General features: G+C 38.5%; 1 protein-coding gene and 1 long non-coding RNA gene across 2 annotated transcripts in view; both read left to right on the top strand.

Annotated features, from left to right (window-relative positions):
* LOC138957956 (carbohydrate sulfotransferase 8-like) overlaps window positions 1–24,691 on the top strand; it is a 129,603-nt gene that overhangs the window by 29,425 nt on the left and 75,487 nt on the right. The gene's annotated exons all lie outside the window — the stretch shown is intronic.
* LOC138957957 (uncharacterized) lies at window positions 554–5,222 on the top strand. The gene is made up of 3 exons (XR_011453242.1): window positions 554–2,792; window positions 3,589–3,679; window positions 4,694–5,222. It is a non-coding gene; the product is annotated as an uncharacterized lncRNA (long non-coding RNA).

Here is a 24,691-nt window from a genome sequence, read left to right as displayed (position 1 = left end):
AGCCACCACGCTGAAATGCAATGCCGAAGTCTGGGCTTTGTCGAACAATACTTGACCAAAATTTCAACCAAGTTGGTTGAAAAATGAGGGCGTGACAGTGCCGCCTCAACTTTCACGAAAAGCCGGATATGACGTCATCAAAGACATTTATCAAAAAAATGAAAATTTTTTTTCGGGGATATCATACCCAGAAACTTTCATGTCAAATTTCATAAAGATCGGTCCAGTAGTTTGGTCTGAATCGCTCTACACGCACGCACACACACACACACACACACACACACACACACACACACACACACACACACACACATACACACACACATACACCACGGCCCTCGTCTCGATTTCCCCCTCGATGTTAAAACATTTAGTCATAACTTGACTAAATGTAAAAAAGGAAGCGAGATTAACCTGGTCTGGTGTCCAGCACACGTGAACGTGCCTGGCAACGAGAAAGCAGACAAAGCCGCTAAAGAAGCTGCCCAAGGCATGGGCGCCTCCGAGGTAGACCTGCCAGTGTCTGCTTCTGAGATCAGTAGCCTTATAGACTCTCTTCTCTGGAGAGAATGGAGGAACAAATATATGCACACGGCTATAAGCTCTGGCTGGCTCATTCGGGAAGCCCCATCAAAACAGATGAACACCTATAATGCATGCCCACGTGTAATAAAAAGGATTAACCGCCTAAGGGCAGAAGCTGGGAACTACCAATTTCTGGAGCTTAAATGCACCTGTCAATCCGACCTCACCATTGCTCATTTGACTTTGGAGTGTGATTTGAACTCATGCCACTTTCAACCCCTGACTCAGTTTATAAACTCAAATAGAAATATCCTGCCAAATACCTCAAAGGAAAAATTAAGCTATCTTTTAAGTTTCTTCTTCTTGTCGTTCGCCAATGTTAAACTTGGAGTCTTTTAAGTTTTAATAAAGACCTTGGGTGGCAAGGTCCCAAACTTATCGCTGGACTTGTGCACACGCACGAACTTGGTCCCTGGATATGAAGAGACATTGCTGCGGCTGACGCCATTGCTTCTCATACAGCTACTATATATTTTTTTATCAGAACTTTTAAAAATACCATTTTATATCCAAGTATCTCTTAACACCATTTTTAATTAGATGAGCGAGAGTGTGCGGGGGGCGGAAGGGTAGTGAACCACTGTACATAAAGGGAAAGTTTGTGTGCGTGCCTGTGTGTGTTCTTAATCTAAGACAAATGTCGCCAATGTTTTTACAGAGTGACGTTAAATAAACGATTTTATCATCATCTGTCTGTATGTTCTGGCATTTGAGAAGCCACAACAGATAATATAGGGACAAGAAATAAGCTCTAAAATTCTCAATCCCGTCGAATCAATTTATAGCCACGCGAAAAATACACTGTCACCTATCTCTATATATTTATAGATATAGATAATTATAAGCATGGAAGATCATTTTTATATGTTGATGTCTAAGAGAATCTGACTGTGTTTAATTACGTCTAAAAAGTTCGCAGCGTCAAGTTTACGGATTGCTATGTTTGCTATCGGAAAACACAACACAGATCTCTCGGAAATCTTACACGCGGTCACCTCCAAATACGAAAAGCTGGACAAATCACAAGAACAACATAACAAAGAAACACATCAAGTTGTTGTTGCTAGTTGTGAGCAAGCTGCTGACGAGCTGAAGACGGGTGATAAGAATCTGAGACACGTGACAGTGTTGTGCGATGACGGTATGCTGCCTGTCACTGAAAACACACACACACACCTGCACTCAAATTTGCAAACAGAAATGTACCAGGAATTAGTTCAATGTGTACTGCAAACATTATTGTTCAAGAAAAAATAAATGGAGATTAAGACAATTAATACCTACGAAAGGCACAGTTTTCAATTGCTTTGTGCATCTTTGTTTCTGGACCAGTGTAGTGTATTAATAGAGTTACTGCCCTTGAACCGTGGGGGTTGCTCTCCCTTGTATCACGGCCATGCATGTGAGAAGTACGAAATAAATCGGCTGTTCATTGAAACCGTCTTCGAAGTGTTTGTATGCCTCAAACACTGTACATAAGGAAGACGTGGAACTTGCGAAGAAAATGCGAAAAGGTGTTTGTGGGTTATCGTCCCTAGTCACATGCTGGCGGCGAAAACAAAATGGCGGATCGCGTGCGAGGTACCAGTGGTAAATTGTGCTCGGCTTTTTGTTGCAAGAACGCCCGTTACAAACAGAGCTGCTTCGGGAAAACTTTCCACAAGTTCCCTAAAGAAGAAAAAAGGTGGGTTGTGCAGTGATTATTTCATCAGGTTTACCTTCTTCAGAATGAGAATGCAATGGCTCGAGTCAACTCACTCAGTAGACTACAGCGTCAGCGAGTACTTACGACTGTGAGTGTGAGTCAGCAGTCAGTACAAAACAACAGTTTACACTTGATGACAAACTACCCGTGGGCATATTTGCCGAATCCTTTATCAAACCTTGCTTACGGGAAAACTACAGTACAAAGGTACATCACTCATCCGTTTTGCGTTCAGGCAGAGCGTTAGATTTAGACTTTTTTGTCTTTCCTTTTTGCTTAGTTTAACAATAACATTGTTGTTTTTATTGTCAAACTAGGTGCAGAATATGGATGCAATTCACAAGGCGAGAGGACTTTGAAAAGCTGCAGCCAGCTGATGTTCAAGGTCTCAAGCTTTGTACTGATCACTTTGAGGCCAACCAGTAAAACAATCCTGCAGAGAGGATCACTTGTGTGGAATGCTGTCCCGACATTGTTTGCAGTGCCCAATCCACCACCGAAGGTTATTTATTTATTGGTTTTAGGTTTTTGCAAACCAAAGAAGCACACTATTAAATGCAGGTTGAGTAATGACAAGTTTGAGGCTGATGTAAGAATTGAAAACAACAGCATTGTTCCCATCAAATAATGCCTGTTTGCATTTAGCGCCAAAAAAATTATAAGGCCAACAAAAACAAGTTACTTATTTTGGATCGACGTCTTGATTATGATGATATGATGAACTTATTTTGCCAAAAAACAGCCCCAAATGGCAAAAAAAGTATAGGGTCGGCGTCAACAACAAAAAAGTTGTATGTTTCTGGTCACCTGACCCTACCTATGTTTTCCCGACGACCCTAGACTTTTATTTTGCATTTTCAAAAATAAAAGGGGTATTCGAAAATCAATTGTTTTCCTGTTTTTCAACAAAATAAGTTAAAAAAAAGATGGTTTAAAAAAAAAAAAGTTTAGAAAAAAAATCTCCACCTTTGCTTTAGTCATGTTAGGCCACAAAAAAAGTCTGTTTAAGGTAACATAGGCCCCCAAAAAATAGCGTCGGTAGGTCGGCTTTTTATTTTTGTATTTTAGCCATCTGAATATTTTAATTTTATTTTTTAATGCCCCCAAAAAGTCTTGGGCCGGTGGGAAAAAAAAGGGTAGGTCCGGATACCGTAAACAGATTATTTTTTGTTATGCCTTACCAGAAACATACACTTTTTTGTGTGGCCTAAGACCAATGCCATGAAATTGGGAGAATTGTTTCATTGTGACTGGATGTTGGTTGTGAGTTTGTCAGTTAAAGAGCTGTGCATTTGCAGGTTGCTAGTGGGAGGAAGCCACCATCGCAAAGGGTAGCTACAAATGAAGCCAGCACCGACCTGTCGCCTGATGCACAAATTGTTCAACCAGGTAAGAGATTTTTAACCATGAAGAACACCCTGACATCAAAAAATGTTCAAACCCATCCATTACATAGTTGATAATTGCTGTATAGGGTGACGGGCGCTGTGGCGGGGTGGTAAGACGTCGGTCTATTAACTCGGAAGGTCGAGGGTTCGAATCCCGGTCGCGGCCGCCTGGTGGGTTAAGTGTGGAGATGTTTCCGATCTCCCAGGTCAACTTATGTGCAGACCTGCTAGTGACTTATCCCCCTTCATGTGTACACGCAAGCACAAGACCAAGTACGCACGAAAAAGATCCTGTAATCCATGTCAGAGTTCGGTGTGTTTTAGAAACACAAAAATACCCCGCATGCGTCCTCCGAAAGCGGCGTATGGCTGCCTAAATGGCGGGGTAAAAACGGTCATACACGTAAAATTCCACTTGTGCAAAAAAAATGAGTGCACGTGGGAGTTTCAGCCCACGAACGCAGAAGAAGAAGAAGAAGAAGCTGTATGGGGCGGATGCATGGGTGGATGAAATTGTACCTGTAGTTCCCACACGTAAAGATGGGAAACATATCCTGTTAGAGGCATGGTGTAACAAGAAACAATTAAGTGGCTCTATTCCCACCCCCCCCCCCCCACCCCCTTTCCCCGTCGCGATATAAGCTTCGTGGTTGAAAACGACGTTAAACACCAAATAAAGAAAGAAAGAAAGAGGCATGGTGTGTGAGGAGTTTACCTGGTACTGTTGTCCTAATCAATCAATCAATCAATCAATCAATATGAAGCTTATATAGCGCGTATTCCGTGGGTACAGTTCTAATGGCCTCACCCATTCAGTACCAAACAAGGTCAATTCCATCATTGTTCCACATCGTATCCATAGTTGCTAATACACTTCATTTCTGGCCTGCCTTCCTACGCTATTGTTTATTTTCATTTTGTGATTTAATTACACGTGTTTTAATTTCTTCCAGGTTGTAACTTGTTATGGTTATGTTATTTTATGTGTGTTTTGTGTGTGTGTTTTCTTTTTTAGATGACATTCAGGCGATCCTGGAGGACATAGGATGTAAAGCATCAAAGTCGTCATCCTCCCCATCCCCTCGTGAAGCGGAACTTCGGCAGAAGGTCAACAAACTGAGGAGCAAGGTTTTCCGATTAGAAAAGAAAACGATGGAACCCCGTGTAAAACGAGCGAGTAAATTAGCCAAGCCTCCCAAGAAAGACTTTGAAATAGAACAGTTGTCTCATATATTATCAGGCGAGGCGAGCTATTTTGCCATTTATGCCTGTTACATATTTACCGGTTATCTGCTGCTGTGTCCAATCCTGGCAGAGACGGGAACGCATGTTACCAAGGAGCCGAAGGAGAGTCAATGAGATGAGAGAATGTGATTGACAATTGCCAACTCTCTCCGTACAAAGAGGGTCCAAAATTGTATCAAAATATAGATGGTAGGGAATTCAAAATAAAAAAAGACAATAGACAAAACATGTACTTCTGCTCATAGAGCCTTCTTTAATTTTTGACTCATTAAGTCCATGCTCCGAGAGTCCTTTTTTGGCTCACGAAGTGTAGCCAATGCGATGCTAACTTTTGTCTGTCTGTGCGTGCGTGCGTGCTTGCGTGCGTATGTGCGTGCGTGCGTGTGTATGTCTGTGGTAGAAACTTTAACATTTCGTCATTTGAAGACGTCACATTATGGCGTAAGAGGGTTAGACGTCACGCGAAGGAATGTCTCGGTCATTGTTATTTTGAGCGGGCCGAGACTAGTTGGCAGTCGTGTCGACCTGTAAGTAGGCTACATGCAGACAGACAGATCTAGATCTAGTGTCTCGCTTTCTTCCACAGTGACACCGTCAGTGCCACCTATGCTTACTGTGTGTGTGTGTGTGTGTGTGTGTGTGTGTGTGTGTGTGTGTGTGTGTGTGTGTGTGTGTGTGTGTGTGTGTGTGTGTGTGTGTATGTGTGACGGAGTGATTGAGTTTGTGTTACTGTTTGTCGATTTCTTACGTGAGCCTTGAAGGCTTCGCCTCTTGTTTAATTTTGAATTGTCTACCATCTATATTTTTATACATTTTCAAAAAGATTCAACAATCACCTTCCGTTATTCTTGAACTTGGCTATCCCAGCCTTACCTCAACATTCGATATTCCTGTGATATTTTTGACGTAAAATCAATTTTTACTGTAAAACTCTTCGGCAAGAGGATTGGTCCAAGCAAACAAATAATAAACTTGTTAAGATTTTTCCTGATATTTCCGATCAATTGCCTATGGTTTTATTTAGCTAAAAGATTCAAACGTCACACCTATGACTCATGGCTATTTTTAAGGGGGGAGTAGCATCCCTGGTGTGATGTTTGTGATGTACCTTTTAGTCTGTTTACAGTAACATAGGCACACAAAAAGAGGGTCGGTAGGTCGGCTTTTCTTCATTTTTTTTTTATAACCATCTTTTTAAATTATTTTGCAAAAAAAACAGGAACAAAATTGATTTTTTCTTTTTCTTTTTCTCCAAATGCCAAAAAAAAGTCAAGGGTTGGCAGGGGAAACATAGGGTTGGTCGGGATACCGTAAACAGACTATTTTGCTTTGTTTTGCCTAAGCAATGACTAACTAACTTTCTTTAGGGTCTGACATTGTATTATACTATACAATTTTTGGGGTATTAACTAAATACATGTATACAGTTTTTGATTCCGTTTATACTTTTTCACAAATTAGCCCCCCCCCCCCTTTTTTTGTAGTCTGCCCTGGGGGCGGGAGGTCTCCTAATTTCGGTTTCTAGGGTCACCTTATGCTTCCCCATGAGCTGAGAACTTAATTTAAAATGGGCCTCGATTTTTTTATTATTTTGTATTTTGTAATTGTGCCTTTGTCCAGTCACATAATTTCACTTTGTACTTAAAAACTTGGCACTGTCATCATTTATTGCTATTTATTGTTCAGTTGTTCAGTATTTATTGCTATTGGGCATCAGTTGTTCAGTTGCCCTCTTTCGAATGAGCCATGCATGCATTATGGATGTGTTTAGCGAATTGGGATACGAAAGCAATGTAAAAGATAAAACAATGTGAAGCAAACATATAGCACCAAATAAAATAACCGAATCAGAATGGAAACTTCTTCAGTGGGTGAATGTGTGTGTGTGTGTGTGTGTGTGTGTGTGTGTGTGTGTGTGTGTGTGTGTGTGTGTGTGTGTGTGGGTGCGTGCGTGCGTGTGTGTGTGTGTGAGTGTGTATGTGTGTGCGCGTGTGTCTGTGTGTCTGTATGTGCATGTATGTCTGTATGTGTCTGTGTGCATGTGACCGTGTGTGTCAAAGTGTGTTTTAATGTATACCATTACCAATGACCTTGTATGCTATGAACATTTTAATTTTTTTATTTTTTTTATTTTATTTTTTTTCCTCTTTGTCTGATTTAATAACCATGTTTTTATGTTTTTGCTTTGCTTCTTCTTCTGCTTTAATATTATGCACTGGTTAGTTAATTCCCTCTTGGGCGAGGGCTGGATGAAAAAAGATCTTTGCTGTATCTACTCCATTACCCTCGAAAAATAAAGTTGGTTCGTTCGTTCGTTCGTTCGTTCTCTCTCTGTCCCTCTATGTCTCTGTCTGTCTGTGTGTCTATCTGTCTGTCTGTCTGTCTGTCTCTCTCTTTCTCTCTCTCTCTCTCTCTCTCTCTCTCTCTCTCTCTCTCTCTCTCTTAAACACTTTCTAGACCTTCGCACGAGAAAATTGTTTTTTCAGGCACATATTTAGTCAGCTATTGACTTTACTTCCACAGTGTGTGACTTTGCTTCCACAGTGTGTGACTTTACTTCCACAGTGTGGGACTTTACTTCCACAGTGTGTGACTTTGCTTCCACAGTGTGGGACTCTGCAAGTGCACACACTTTGAAACACTTGGGCAGATTACATCGACGAGCTTTTAAATTAATTATTTTTTAAAAAATACATCTTTTTCCATGTCTGATTACAAACGATTGCAAATGCTTCCTATCAAATTAAGATTTGCCAATAACAAAGGTGTGATGATGTATACAATTATGTCAGGGAATGCACCCACACTCATTGCCTCGAATTTCTCAAATAAATCATTGTAGAAAATGTAATAAATTAATTACCCCAACTCCAAGAATTGACCTGTACAAGTCAAGTCTCTCAAGACATATTCTGGCGCACTTATGTGGAACTCCATTCCTAATATAATTAAATTATAAATCCACGAAACATCCTTCAAGGAACATTATATGCTACTCTTGGAAAACTTGTAAGAAAAATTATAAAGCAGCTGGCGAAATATCAGTTCTCTTTGATTGTATTGAACAACATGATTCTATATAATACACGAAGGACATTTCTTTCTACAAACAAATATTTCTTTGTTATATATAATTTTTCAAGCATACCTAAAGAATCAAAATGCATCTTAAAATGTCTTATTGTTTGCTTAAACTGTTAATTATGTAATTTGTACTGTAGTTAAACTGAACTTATAATTCTTCTTGTTATGTTAATTGTTACCCCTCAATGGGCGAGGGCCGGAGGAAAAAAAGCATGTATACTTTGCTTCTTCTGTCACCCTCGAAAACTAAATGTCAATTCAATTCCTTTTTCTCTCACTCTCCTTCTCTCTCTCACTCTCCTTCTCTCTCTCACTCTCCTTCTCTCTCTCACTCTCTCTCACTCCCTCACTCTCTCTTTCTCTCTCCCTCTCTCTCTCTCTCTCTCTCTCTCTCTCTCTCTCTCTCTCTCTCTCTCTCTCTCTCTCTCTCTGTGTGGTCAGAAAATAATAACATTTTAGATGAAAGCCAGGCTGGCTTCCGGAGGAATTACTCAACTATTGATCATGTGTTTACCCTTTACGCTTGCGTCCAGAAACAATTTTCACAAAAGGCCAAACTGTATGTAGCCTACATAGATTTTTGTAAGGCTTACGATAGCATTAAGCGCCCCGTGCTCTGGTCAGTGCTTTTTCGATTAGGCATACAAGGCAAAATATTTAAGGTGTTAAAGAGCATGTATGAAAATGTGAAAGCATGCGTGCGGTGCGGAAACGAATACACTGATTTCTTTGAATGTATACAAGGCCTTAAGCAAGGTTGTGTAGCCTCACCGACAATTTTTTCGTTTCTGATCAACGAACTGGCACAGGATGTCATACAACGAGGCAGACATGGGATACGTTTATCTCCGTCTGAGTTAGAACTGTTTGTAATGCTTTTTGCTGACGACATTGCGCTGTTATCCAGCACTGTAGTAGGCCTACAAAACCAGCTTAATGTCCTGCGCTGCTCTGCAGAAAAACTGTGTCTGAACGTGAACTTGACAAAGACTAAGGTCATGGTTTTTAGAAAGGGCGGGCACATTGCACAGAAAGAGAAGTGGTTCTACGGAATGGATCGTCTTGAGATTGTGAACTCGTTTAAATATCTCGGTGTAACCCTTTCCACCCAACTGAGCTGGAACATTGCAGTAGAAACAAAGACAACAATGGCGAAAAAAGGAGTGATCGAAATCGTTAGATTACTGAACAGACTTGGCTGCCATTCGGCAAAGGTGTTTTTCAAACTATTTGACGCACGGGTCGCTCCTATGCTCTTGTATGGTTCAGAGCTATGGGGATATGGAAAGTATGACTCCGTGGAAAGGGTCCACCTGTTTGCGTGTAAAAAGTTTCTGAAAGTGACAATTCGAACTCCAAACAACATTGCGTATGGTGAATTGGGAAGACATCCGCTGTATATTAACTCTGTACATCAGATGTGTGAAATACTGGTTTACACTGCTGAAGCAACCTGATTCAAGATATTCCAAGATTGCATATAAAGTTTTATGTAATTTGGCATCGAAGGGCCTCACAAATTGGGTCTCACATGTGCAGAGTCTTTTATGTTGTAATGGTTTTGCTGCTGTGTGGATGTACGGAACGGTTGGGAATGAGAAGTGTTTCTTACAAGAGTTTAAAAGACGTTTACAAGATTGTTTTTGTCAAGAATGGTTCTCCTTTTTAGAATGCAGTGAACGTTTTGACATTAATAATTGTTACAAAACATGCTTGGAAAAAGAGAAATACATTGAATTAATCGAAGATATTAAGTACAGAGTTGCTCTTACTCGTTTCCGCGCAGGAGTATCCGAAATCAACGCTCACAAGTTTCGGTACGCACCAAACCAAACGACAAGAAACTGTTCTCTCTGTACAGCTGATAAAGAAGATGAACACCATGTTGTATTTTTATGTCCTTTCTATCAAGACCTTCGAGCAAAGTATTTGAAAATCTCGAACTCTAAGACGCTGCAACAACAACTTGTGTATTTCTGTGGCAATAATGAGGAAAATGTGATGAACAGCTTCAGCAGATTTGTGTTCTTCATGCTACAGAAGAGACGAACCCTTATAAATGAGGTTCAGTGACATGTCATCAGGGTTTTAATGTATTTGTTGAATTTTATGCGTGACTATAATTTATAACTGTGCAGATACTATTGCTGTTATTTTAACCACTATTGTAAGGGGCTGTGGCCTTAGACAATTAAAGATTTGTTCTTGTTCTTGTTCTGTTCTTGTTCTCTCCTTATATCTCCTTCTATCTCTCTCTCTCTCTCTCTCTCTCTCTCCTTCTATCTCTCTCTACCTCTCTCTATTTCCCTCTCTCGCTCTCCTTCTCTCTCTGTGTGTCTCTCCCTCTCTCTCTCTCTCCCCTTCTCCAAAAGTCAAAAGTCTCTCTCCTTCTATCTCTCTCTCTCTCTCTCTCTCTCTCTCTCTCTCTCCTTCTATCTCTCTCTCCCTCTCTTTCTCTCTCTCGCTCTCCTTCTCTCTCTGTGTGTCTCTCCCTCTCTCTCTCTCTCTCTCTCTCTCTCTGTCTGTGTGTGTGTGTGTCTCTCTCTGTCTGTCTGTCTGTCTGTCTGTCTCTCTGTCTCTCTCTGTAGGGACGGGGCAGAGAGAGAAAGAGAGAGAGAGAGAGAGAGAGAGAGAGAGAGAGAGCAATTCAGGCAATACACACAAAATAAAAGCCTATTGCAGTGAACAGTTATCCATTATCTCTTGGGTGAGAAAAAATGTGTATGGACAAAGTGTTGACAAAATGTGTAAGGACAAAGTGTTGACAAAATGTGTAAGGACAAAGTGTTGACAAAATGTGTAAGGACAAAGTGTTGACAAAATGTGTAAGGACAAAGTGTTGACAAAATGTGTATGGACAAAGTGTTGACAAAATGTGTAAGGACAAAGTGTTGACAAAATGTCATGGTGTGAATATAGTAACTGACATTCAATCAAGTGAGCTTTGAAATAAAGGCACATTTTATTCTGCGATTATGAGTGATGGTTCGCAATGCAAAATGTATTTCTGACATAGTGTTCACCACAGTTTGAATTTCACGTAAGTCCCATATTTCTAGTCGAGTTTTCACCAGTTGCTTATTTGTATGAAAAAGAAAAATTGTTTACTCGACGTTTGTTTTAGAAACAAATAAAAATTATTTCGTCTATTGCTTGACATAATTAGATAAAACCATATTTTCCAAACAGCATAACAGTGGTAGAACACGTACCCGCTTGTCTCGAGAAACCGCGATCAAAATCTCAGGACGGGTGCATAAGGAGAAATCTATATTATATTAATCCCAGATGACAGCTTTCTATGTGTCGCTTTCAAATCACACCTTACTCATGTTTGAGTGAAAGCAGGCAGTGTCTGTGATTGAACTAGTTCAGTCCAAAGGCCAGAGAAACCAATTTCATTTAAGGTTTGTTCAATAAAACATAAATAATTAGATTCAATCATCTTGTTGATATACAATTTATAAGTAAAGCAATAAACAATACTTGAAAATTTATTTTTATGAATAGGACTAATCAGTTAAAACCAAAAGCAAAGCATTCTACATTTCATATTAACATCTCAGAGTGGATATCTTCCAAGTTCACCAAATATCATAGCATTTGGAGTTGATTTTTTTTAGTTTGAAAACAATTTTATAACAAGAAGAGCAAACGCTCGATCGAGTCACTTTCGCAGTTCTGAATATTATATGAGGCATCAGATGGACAGGAAGAAATTGCTATTCACAACACAATGAGTCACGTTCACATAAAATTTGAGCCCGGTCACTTTTATAGTTTCCGAGAAAAGCCCAACGTTAAGTTGTGTGTTGCCGAACAGAAAAGGCTAGTTATCTCCCTTGTTTTTCTGATAACGTTCGTAAAAGGCTACAGATGTAAATACTTTGATGTAAAGAATAATCCTACAAAGTTTCAATCACATCCGATGAACTTTGTCAAAGATATAAAATGTCTAATTTTTCCTTTGACGCTGACCTGTGACCTTGAAAAAGGTCAAAGGTCAACGAAACCATCGTTAAAGTGTAGAGGTCATTGGAGGTCACGACTAAACAAAATATGAGCCCGATCGCTTTGATAGTTTCCGAGAAAAGTCCAACGTTAAGGTGGTGTCTACGGACGGCCGGCCGGACAGACTAACACTGACCGATTACATAGAGTCACTTTTTCTCAAGTGACTCAAAAACGCAATTGAAGTTTAATAGCAAGTTCACAGGAACCAAAACCCCATACTTCACATCCGTATAGTAAAATTGGAGCAATCATTTTATCGAACAGGTCAACTTGTATGTCCACAGGCAGTGACAATTGTCTACAAGTACGCAAAAGAACAAACATTGCCCTTGAGGCACGATCATATAGATTCTTCTGTGCGACTGAAAATTTATTATTATAATTAATCTTAAGGCCCAAGTACATTACATCAAACACTACTTCGATTAAATTGCCATTATACGTAAACAATGGTTTATTTCTAATTTTACCTCTGGAAAAAACTATAACTTTCGTTTTGTTTACATTAATATTTAGACGCCATTTTAAACAGTATTCGTGCATTTTGTTTAAACATTCTTGCAGGGTTTTTTCAGACTCTGAGCAGATCACAGTATCATCCGCATACAGTAACAAGTCGCGTAAGGCGAAAATACAATATTTAGTCAAGTAGCTGTCGAACTCACAGAATGAAAGTGAACGCAATGCCATTTTTCAGCAAGACCGTATACTCGTAGCATCGTCAGTCCACCGCTCATGACAAAGGCAGTGAAATTGACAAGAAGAGCGGGGTAGTAGTTGCGCTAAGAAGGATAGCACGCTTTTCTGTACCTCTCTTTGTTTTAACTTTCTGAAGGTTTTTAATCCAAACATATCATATCTATATGTTTTTGGAATCAGGAACCGACAAGGAATAAGATGAAAGTGTTTTTAAATTGATTTCGACAATTTAATTTTGATAACAATTTTTATATATTTAATTTTCAGAGCTTGTTTTTAATCAAAATATAACATATTTATATGTTTTTGGAATCAGAAAATGATGGAGAATAAGATGAACGTAAATTTGGATCGTTTTATAAATTTTTATTTTTTTTTACAATTTTCAGATTTTTAATGACCAAAGTCATTAATTAATTTTTAAGCCACCACGCTGAAATGCAATACCGAAGTCCGGGCTTTGTCGAAGATTACTTGACCAAATTTTCAACCAATTTGGTTGAAAAATGAGGGCGTGACAGTGCCGCCTCAACTTTCACGAAAAGCCGGATATGACGTCATCAAAGACATTTATCAAAAAACTGAGAAAAAAAACGTTCGGGGATTTCATACCCAGAAACTCTCATGTCAAATTTCATAAAGATCGGTCCAGTAGTTTAGTCTGAATCGCTCTACACACACACAGACACACAGACGCACATACACCACGACCCTCGTTTCGATTCCCCCTCGATGTTAAAATATTTAGTCAAAACTTGACTAAATATAATAAAAACATTTGAAACAAAGCATTTACATCAGTATCATCAGTATAATTTGAATCAGTATTATTTTTTTTACAATAGCCTCTCTTGACATAGATTGTAAACCATTACTATTTTCCAACAGGAAAGGCTTTAGATAATTTAAAGATAGAGCAAAAAACAGCGGTGACAAGTTTTCCCCTTGCCTAACTCCACAGAAACTGGGAAAATATCCAGAACACTCACTATTAACTTTAACGCAAGACGTGGCATTTTCGTACAAATTTCTTACAGTTTTTAAAAACTTCCCATTAACATCAAAACTAACTAATTTCTCCCATAAAAATGCACGGCGAACTTTATCAAACGCTTTTTCATAGTCTACAAATGCACAAAACAGTCGCTTCGTTTTGTTGAGAAAAAAATTTAATATACAATGCAAAGTAAAAACATGGTCTAGTGTTGAAAAACCTGTGCGGAAACCTGTTTGTTCTTGACCTAATGTATTATTACTCTCCAAAAAGTTTGATAACCTAGCATTTAAAATTGCACTGAAAAGTTTTCCGAAGCAACTGAGTATAGTAATTCCTCTATAGTTTGCGGGGTCAGCTTGGGAGCCTTTATTTTTGAACAATGGAATAATTTCACCTACAGCCCATTGTGTTGGAACCTTTCCTGACTGCAAAACAACATTAAACAACAATACATAAATATCAATCATTCGATCATGTGACGCTTTTAAATACTCATTAATTATTTTATCCTGACCGCATGCCTTGTTGTTTTTCAGCTTGTCTATACATTTGATAACTTCCTCTTTTGTAAAAGGCGCATTAAGAAATTCATTACTTGCTTCATTTAAAGGTTCATTACTATCATCCATTTCATTTTCATCACACTCTTGTAGTTTAGTGAAATGTTCGAAAAACTCCGAACAAGTTGGATAGTTAGTTTTGGAATCATTTTTTTTATTTTTATTTTTATTTAGAAGATTCCAGTATGCTTTCGGGTCAGTACTTCTTAACTTTCTCAAAGTTTTAACGAACTCATTATGATACAACTTGCATTCCTTTTTTATTGTCTTTTTGTATTCTTTAAAAGCATTCTTTTTATATTTAGTCAAGTTTTGACTAAATATTTTAACATCGAGGGGGAATCGAAACGAGGGTGTGGTGTATGTGTGTGTGTCTGTGCGTGTGTGTGTGTGTGTGTGTGTGTGTGTGTGTAGAGCGATTCAGACTAAACTACTGGACCGATCTTTATGAAATTTGACATGAGAGTTCCTGGGTATGAAATCCCCGAACGTTTTTTTCATTTTTTTGATAAATGTCTTTGATGACGTCATATCCGGCTTTTCGTGAAAGTTGAGGCGGCACTGTCACGCCCTCATTTTTCAACCAAATTGGTTGAAATTTTGGTCAAGTAATCTTCGACGAAGCCCGGACTTCGGTATTGCATTTCAGCTTGGTGGCTTAAAAATTAATTAATGACTTTGGTCATTAAAAATCTGAAAATTGTAAAAAAAAATAAAAATTTATAAAACGATCCAAATGTACGTTTATCTTATTCTCCATCATTTGCTGATTCCAAAAACATATAAATATGTTATATTCGGATTAAAAACAAGCTCTAAAAATTAAATATATAAAAATTATTATCAAAATTAAATTGTCCAAATCAATTTAAAAACACTTTCATCTTATTCCTTGTCGGTTCCTGATTCCAAAAACATATACATATGATATGTTTAGATTAAAAACACGCTCAGAAAGTTAAAACGAAGTGAGGTACAGAAAAGCGTGCTATCCTTCTCAGCGCAACTACTACCCCGCTCTTCTTGTCTTCTTCTTCTTCTGCGTTCGATGTTGGTGGCCTTTGTCACGAGCGGTGGACTGACGATGCTACGAGTATACGGTCTTGCTGAAAAATTGCATTGCGTTCAGTTTCATTCTGTGAGTTCGACAGCTACTTGACTAAATATTGTATTTTCGCCTTACGCGACTTGTTTTCATGTTCATTGAACACATTTTTAAAGCGTCTTGCTTTGTTTTTCGCATGTAAAAATATTTTTCTTTTCTCTTTGCAAATTGCACTAAACCATGGTTGTTGCAGTTTGAATTTCTTTGAACGTGGCTTTTTCATAAATGTGTGTTTTTTAATTACACCGATTTTCTCAGCAGAACAATTTAAAATATCACAAATCTTATTAGTAACACTATCAACGTCATCTGTTGTCGTACTCTCACTTGTAGCTAGCATATTTTGTAATTTAGTTTCAACAGTATAAATATCATCCTCATTCAGATTAACTACAAAAGCTAACTTGGTCCCATTGTTATTATCCCATTTTGGTTTTGTGTACTTGTTATCCTTTTCTCTACTTTTAGACAGCAAATCTTCATTTTTGTTTTTTTTCACATCGTCTGCTAGGCAATCATTAGCGCGTACTTCATTATGTTTTAATAAATGCAAAACAACAGGACAGTGTACGTCAGAATACATTTCACAAAATTCCATCACAGAAAAATATTTAACTTTCGAGAACAAATCTTTTGACAGGATGCAATAATCAACAACGCTCTTATCCTTACATGTGCATTTACCAACCCCTGTATCATCGCCAACTCTACCATTAGCAATAACTAAGCCAGTCATTTTACAAAAATCAATCAATTTAAAACCAAGGTTATTAGTATTATTATCCTGTGAAGCCCGCTCACCTATCAGAGTACCAACCTCATCAGAGTCAAATAAGTCATTATCAACAAAACCTTCTGAATGCTGATCATCTTCATACAACATTTCACTCAGATGACCAGTGCGGGAATTTAAGTCTCCTAAAAGACAAACATAATCATTATCTACCCCAAACTGCATGTACACCTCTTCTAATTCAGCATAAACATCAGTGGTAAGGTGATCCTTCTGGGGGAATATATAAAGCACAGGAAAGGGTGTCACGGCCAAGTATTTTCTTATCTAACTTAAAAAATAGCGCATTCTCACACATTTCTACATCCAAATCTATACCATATTTTCATATCTTCTTTTATCTTATGTGACAGCTTTTTTTCTTCAAAAATACTTATATTATTAGCAAACACTTCCCGTAATAAAACTAATACACCACCTGATTTTCTGCGAAATGTTCCTCTATTCTTATAGAATGCTATGTATCCTGGAATGTTAATCTCATCAACATCATCAAGGTTGCTCTCACTAAAACAAATAATGTCATATTTGGCAATACATTTTACAAATTCAGGAAATTTTAGCTTTGAATTGATTCCACAGACATTAAGCGCTAAGCAGGAGAGTATATCAGGATTATCCTCAATACTATATTCAGAACCAAAGGAATCTCCAATCTCGCTATCAACATTGTATACATCTATTTTAACAGTAGATTTGTTACGTACATTCTCAACATCTAACGAGTCAAAATGAACATCAACATCTGGCATTACAACATTATCCATTTCATGCGCATTGCCAACATCCAGAGAGTCATGCAGAATATCAACATCAGAAACATTTGCATACACATCAACAACAACAACATCATCAGTATCACCACAGTCCTTCACCACTCTGTTTTCACCTCCCTCTTCACCACCATCATCACCACAGTCATTCACTCTGTCTTCACCTCTCTCATCACCACTACAGTCATTCACTCTATCTTCACCTCTCTCAACACCACCATCACCACAACAGTCATTCACTCTGTCTTCACCTCTCTCATCACCACCACAGTTATTCACTCTGTCTGCACCTCTCTCATTACCACCATCACCACCGCAGAAGTCGCAGCACAGGCTTCATATCTCACCCAGTCACATTATTGGATTGGATTGGATTGGATAAGATTTACAGTCCAGTGAGGTTACCCTCATAAAAATTCGGGCTGCTTTCTCCCCGGGGAAAGCGAGCTGCCATACATACGGCGCTACCCATATTTTTATTTTCCTGCATGCGTGTATTCATGTTTCCTGAGACTTAATGCCGTGTGAGATGGAATGGTTTTATTTTATTCCAAGTCCCACGGGTATTTGATGGACATTTTTATCTATGCCTATACAATTTTGCCAGGAAAGACCCTTTTGTCAATCGTGGGATCTTTAACGTGCACACCCCAATGTAGTGTACACGAAGGGACCTCGGTTTTTCGTCTCATCCGAAAGACTAGCACTTGAACCCACCACCTAGGTTAGGAAAGGGGGGAGAAAATTGCGGCCTGACCCAGGCCTGAACACGCAACCTCTCGCTTCCGAGCGCAAGTGCGTTACCACTCGGCCATCCAGTCCCTGACACCGGACCAACCAGTCCTAGCACTAACCCCATAATGCCAGACGCCAGGCGGAGCAGCCACTAGATTGCCAATTTTAAAGAAACACCAAATTTGATGCGTTGATAAGTGACAAATATCATTTTTAACGATACAGCGTAACCCGAACAAGTAGAAACGAAGCTTAGTGGCGACACGCGAAAGGCAAAATCACATTCAAATTGGATCAAATTTACACGGCGCACATTCTAACACGTTCATTTCACATCAGTCGTGCCTAATAATACACACAGTCACATATTCGTGCGTGCTGAAGTTATAGACACGTTCACGTAGTTCGCGGTTGGTTTTAGAAACCAAATGCACACTGTAAACATGTGTAGGGGAAAACAGCTAAGTGCATATGTAACACTTGCACAAAACACAACGAAGAAAAAAGAATGGGGAGGAGATTTGATTTTTTCAGAAAGTACTGCACACAGTAAAGGTCAGATTATATTAATTAGAAAGCAGTTTTCGTTCGCATGGAAGACCTTTATATTAAACGAAAGGGTTATTGCAATAAGAATATCCATTGAGAATAGAGATGTATGTGTGTTTAATATATACGCACCCAGTGTAACAAAAGAGATCAAGGAATTTTTACATGATTTAGCTGTCAAAGTTAAAGAATGTGATTGTGAAAGGAAAATAGTCTGTGGAGATTTTAATGCCGTGTTGAATAATGAACTTGATATTATTAGTGGCCAAAAACACCAAGAGAGTTTGGTAAAAGCCTTTAACTCTTTTATAAATGAATGTGCTTTGAATGATATGTGGCGGATTTGCAACCCACAAGAAAAAGAATACACATGGTCAAAGGGAGGGGGTACATTTATTGCACGGCGACTGGACTACATGTTATTAAATGACTAGCAGTTAAGCCCGGCTTCGCCCGGGAGTAAGCGGAGTCCTGTAGCAATTTAAGACGCTCGCTATCCCATTATCATTAGCTTTACCTCCTTTGTTTGGATACAAAAAAAGAGTTATCTCCCTTACCTTCTAGAAATTTCCGGAACTGTCCAGTTAATTTTTCTTTCTTCATTTCTTCCCCTCATAGGAGCAATAGCGAGTCTCTAATATCACTGGCATGATGTGCTTGCTACAGGTGAACAGTAGGCACTGAACTGGTCTTGCACCTGAGAAAGGAAACAATGAATCAAGAAACTAAAACCCAGGTGCACATCTGCGGCACCTAGGGAGTGTACGTGCACACTATCTTGTTCCTGCCTCTTGCCATCTCAGAGGTATGGCGACCACAAACAAAAAAGAGTTATCTCCCTTACCTTCTAGAATTTTTCATTCTTCATTTCTTCCCCTCATAGGAGCAACAGCGAGTCTCTAATATCACTGGCATGATGTGCTTGCTACAGGTGAACAGTAGGCACTGAACTGGTCTTGCACCATATAGGCTGTATTCAATAAATGGGAGGTCCATAATCTGAGAAAGGAAACAATGAATCAAGAAACTAAAACCCAGGTGCACATCTGCGGCACCTAGGGAGTGTACGTGAACACTATCTTGTTCCTGCCTCTTGCCATCTCAGAGGTATGGCGACCACAGACAAAAAAGAGTTATCTCCCTTACCTTCTAGAAATTTCCGGAACTGTCCAGTTAATTTTTCATTCTTCATTTCTTCCCCTCATAGGAGCAATAGCAAGTCTCTAATATCACTGGCATGATGTGCTTGCTACAGGTGAACAGTTATCTCCCTTACCTTCTAGACATTTCCGGAACTGTCCAGTTAATTTTTCATTTTTCATTTCTTCTCCTCACAGGAGCAACAGCGAGTCTCTAATATCACTGGCATGATGTGCTTGCTACAGGTGAACAGTTATCTCCCTTACCTTCTAGAAATTTCCGGAACTGTCCAGTTAATTTTTCATTTTTCATTTCTTCCCCTCATAGGAGCAATAGCGAGTCTCTAATATCACTGGCATGATGTGCTTGCTACAGGTGCACATCTGCGGCACCTAGGGAGTGTACGTGCACACTATCTTGTTCCTGTCTCTTGCTATCTCTAAGGTATGGCGATCACAGAGAGACAGACAGACAGACAGACAGACACACAGACAGACACTCTCTTTTATTATATGTATAGATAACGTAATTGACGAAGTGCTTGAATGCAATATATACTCACTACCTTCGACTGATCACAGGGGTGTTTATTTACAATTAAAATGTACTGATACATGCAGAGGTCCAGGGTACTGGACATTTAACAATTCTCTATTAAAACAACAGGCATACGTTGATATTATGAATCAGACCATTGATAATTTTCTCGCTGAGCACCCGACACAGCATGCGGGATTGAAATGGGAGTTTCTGAAACTGGAAATTAAGGACATCTCTATGCAATACAGCAAGAAAAATGCCGTAATTAAGAGAACAAACAAGATAAAATTGCAACATGATTTAAATGTATGCGAATCACATTTAGCCAAAAACCCAGATGATAAAAACGCTATTTTTCGACGAGAAAAGTTAAAATTGAATTTGGAACTTATTGAAAAAACAGAATTGCACAGTTCCCAGACAAGATCACGAGTAAAATGGATCGAAGAAGGAGAAACACATACAAAGTATTTTCTTAATTTAGAAAAATCACGTGCACATTCAAAATTAATGCCAAGATTAGAACTGGAGAATGGTGAAGTCATTACAGATCAATTTGATATACTGGAAGCTCAGAGAGAGTATTTTCAAACTCTTTATTCACGAAAAATACCTGATGAAAATTTAGACAATAATATTACATCCTTTTTGCAAGATTGCGATGTTCCTCAGTTAAGTGATGAGGAGAAGGCAGAGTGTGAAGGAAATGTAACGGTTGAAGAGGCATCATCGGCACTTAAATTGATGAAAAATGGTTCCTCACCAGGCATGGACGGCCTTACCACAGAATTTATTAAGTTTTTTTGGTCAAAGTTAAGAACTGTTATTGTTGACCCATTTAACAAATCATTTGAGAATGGAAGTCTGCCCTACACCCAAGCATCGGCGGTTATTACCCTGATCCACAAATGGAAAGACTTATCAAAACACAGTTTATCAAACTGGAGACCAATTTCTTTGACAAATACAGACTACAGTCGAGACCGGATGTAAGAAAGTCGTCGGGACCCACTTTTTGTCTTTCATACATCCGGTCTTTACTAAATCCGGTTAACCGGATGTATGAAAATATTGTGAATTGACTTTCATACATCCGGCCACGCGTCTGTTACTTGATAAAAGTAGGTTTTTTTCGTATCATTTTTTTTATTTATTTGTTTTTTATGTTTAAATGTTTTGATACATATCCTTGTTAGAAGAAAAGGGTTGTGAATAACAAGTGGAAAAGTACAAGTACTTACATACTGACACAGTCAGGACAACCGATAGAAAGAGCAACTGTTTGTGTAAGGAACTGTTCTGCTTTGCATAAGGCCGTGCACTCTCCGCCTTCCACCCCCCCCCCGTCCCTCTGTGTGTGTGTGTGTGTGTGTGTGTGTATGTGTGTGTGTGTGTTTGTGTGTGGCTCAACTGTATTACCTTTTGCGCTTTTGACAATGTTTTTGGTCGTGGAAGCTTTGTAATGACCGTTGGCGTAACAAATAACATTTTCTGAGTTCTCTCTCTCTCTCTCCCTCTCTCTCTCTCCCTCTCTCTCTCTCTCTCTCTCTCTCTCTCTCTCTCTCTCTCTCCCCCTCTCTCTCTCTCTCTCTCTCTCTCTCCAAAACGCACACATTTATAACACACATACACACACACACACGCGCGCGAACTGAATACAACAAAAGTGAGTTAAACTTAAAACCAGTTTAATGGATTAAAACAACAACAACATGAAAAAAAAAAACTGAGTCACACCCACGACCAATGCCTCTGGTTCTAATTGTACAAAAAAATGCCTTCCTGGGCTATTATGGCTCTTCAGTCATGACAAATTTATAACAGGCTAAAATTACTGAATAGACAAACAAAACAGATTATTAATGGAGTTAAACATAAAATCAGTTTAATGGATAAAATCAACAACAACAACAAGAACATAAAAACAACAACAAGAACATAAAAACAACAACATAAAATACAACAAAATAAAATACAACATAAAATACAACAACATAAAAAAAACATAAAAAGATAACAACTGATTCACATCCTTGACCAATGTCTCTGGTTATAAATGTAACAAAAATGCCTTCTGGGCTTTTATGGGTCTTCGTGACGAATTTGTAACAGGTTAAAAAAATGATGGAATGGAGAAACAAATTAAACAGAACAACTCGTTGACAGCTATAGAATCTGGATAAAAATCAGTTGGTGGGGAAGTTTTCAGGGCATCCTCATTTGGTGACTTGGGTCTACTTTCGTTTTCTTACAACCGGTCTTGCAACAACGCATTTGTGCTGCTCGGGACCAGAGATTTGCTTTCATACAACCGGACTTTTATACATCCGATTTTCATACAACCGGAAAATTCTAAGTAATAACAAAGAGTAGCTTCTGCCGGGACCCTGCCTACCCCTTTCATACATCCAGACTTTCATACATCCGGTGTTTTATACATCCGGTCTATAGTGTATAAGAATTTAGCTAAATGTTTAGCAAATAGGTTATGCCCAGTTATTCAAAACATAGTACACGAAGATCAAGTTGGTTTCATTAAAGGTAGAAACGTCTCTCATACGCTGAGAACAATAGATGATGTTATTGAACATTTTAGATTACAAGAAAAACCTGGTTTGGTACTTGCTTTGGATTTCAAAAAAGCATTTGACAGCATATCGAAAGAGTTTATGTTATATGCCTTTGAGAGATACGGATTTGGAACAGATTTTTTACGTTGGGTAGAAGTATTGTTCAGTAGCACAAGAAGCTGCATTGGATACAACGGTTGGCTCTCAAGTGATTTTGAAGTCAGCTGTGGGGTGCGACAAGGTTGTCCTTTCCCACCACTAGCTTTTGTTATTGGAATTGAGCTGCTTGCAACCCGATTTCGAAAAGGTTCTGAAGTAAAAGGTTTGGAAATTGAAACTGACGATTCAGAAGAATTGCAATATGTTTAAAAAGATTTTGAAGGCACTTCTATATGCCGATGATGTTACCATGTTTTTGCCTGATAAAGATGACATTTAAGTTGTTTAGGGGATAGTAGACGAGTTTACAACTATATCCGGTTTGAAGATAAATAGAGTAAAATCAGAAGCAATGTGGATTGGATCAAAACGGAATAGCAACGAGCAAGGATACGGATTAAGATGGGTTAAACAAATGAAGATTTTGGGAATATATTTTTGCAATACATCCAGTGCCTCCCTTGTGAATGAAAACTGGACACAACGAATTAAGAGTATTAAACAGGTGATTTTAAACTGGGAAAAACGGAATCTTGGCATATTTGGTAAAATGTGCGTAATAAAAAGTTTTTTGATTTCCCAGTTTGTTTATGTTATGCAGGCAATATGCATCCCTGAACCTGTGTTGAAAGAAATTAATAGGTTATTGTTTCGTTTTCTTTGGAGGAAAATTAATTGAAACAAGAAAGCGTTTGAGAAAGTGAAGAGAAGTGTTATGTGCAGTGGAATAGGAACAGGAGGAATTCAAATGATTGATATGCAAATATTGCAAGAATCTCTTCTGTGCGGCTGGCTTGCTCAGCTTTCGAATATGAATAACAATAGTACATGGACTTGGATTCCTAGATTATATTTCCGTAGTTTTGGAACAGATTTATCATGTTTTAATTCAATTATTGGTCCTAAAAAGTTTAAAGGGTTAGATAGTCTTCAGTCCTCCTTCTGGAGCAAAGTACTGCGAGTCTGGTTGGAACATAATACACTGCACTCTCCTTCATCTCTGAAGATGGCATGCATATGGAATAATGTCGATATAAAATATCAAAATAATGTAATTTATTTTGACAACTGGGCAAAAAAAGGAATAACACATGTCAATGACCTTTTAGAAAACAATTCCATTTTGTCATTTCAAAATGTACAGAACTTAATTGGTACTTCACCAGAACTCTATTTACAGTACATTGTTGTTCACTCGGCGTTGTCTCGTTATTTAAAGAACAATACAGATTATGTAAATGACTAAGTGCCAAAAGGTGCTCACAGAACAGAAGACGGCTTTTGTTTTACAATAAAAATGTTTCTAAAAACGTGTGTCTGCTGAAAATTGGTGTGTGTGTGGATGAATGTGCGAAGATATAGTGGACATAATTTCGTGTGTCTGACTTGAACGGTTTTGAAGTTATCCTTGTTTAAAGTCAAAAATAACGCCAAAACCGGCCATCTGAAAGCGGACATCGTGATACCTCGTGTTTTGAATATGCCACAGAAAAATAACAAGAAGCACAAATGCCTTGCATTTAGTTTGATTGAATGCCTGATACATCGCTTAACAGACCAGACCAAACGTCCAATCTAAATCTCGAGAGGATTTTTATTTTTCGATAACCGAATATTAAGGTGTCGCACGCAAGATGTGTCGTCATCACGGCATACATTTTTCAATCGCAGATATTTACTAAATTTCTTTTTCAAAAACTCTGGAATTGATGTCGACACGTCAAGCGATAACGGTGTATCAAACTGCTGTCTTTCAAGTAATCCAGCAAAGACTGCAGAACTTTTGAACAGCATTTTTGAAAACGATCTGAAAATGTCGTCATATCTTGCGTGCGACATAATGTTCGGTAATTAACGGTTATTTTCTTTTAAAAACAAAACTTACATGTACAAGGATCTACTTCATCTAGGGAACCACGTGACACATTCTGTGTTCAAAATTTGTGAAGAAATCACGAACCACGAATGCGCTACCAAGTGTTGAAATTATGTCGTCAACATCTTTTGAGATCTTGCGTGCGACACCATCTTGCGTTCAACATAAAATGTC

The sequence above is a fragment of the Littorina saxatilis genome, unplaced genomic scaffold (assembly GCF_037325665.1).
Source record: "Littorina saxatilis isolate snail1 unplaced genomic scaffold, US_GU_Lsax_2.0 scaffold_150, whole genome shotgun sequence".
NCBI lineage: Eukaryota > Metazoa > Mollusca > Gastropoda > Littorinimorpha > Littorinidae > Littorina > Littorina saxatilis.
The sequence above is the reverse complement of the archived record's forward strand: the minus strand, read 5'-3'. Positions and strand labels throughout refer to the sequence as shown.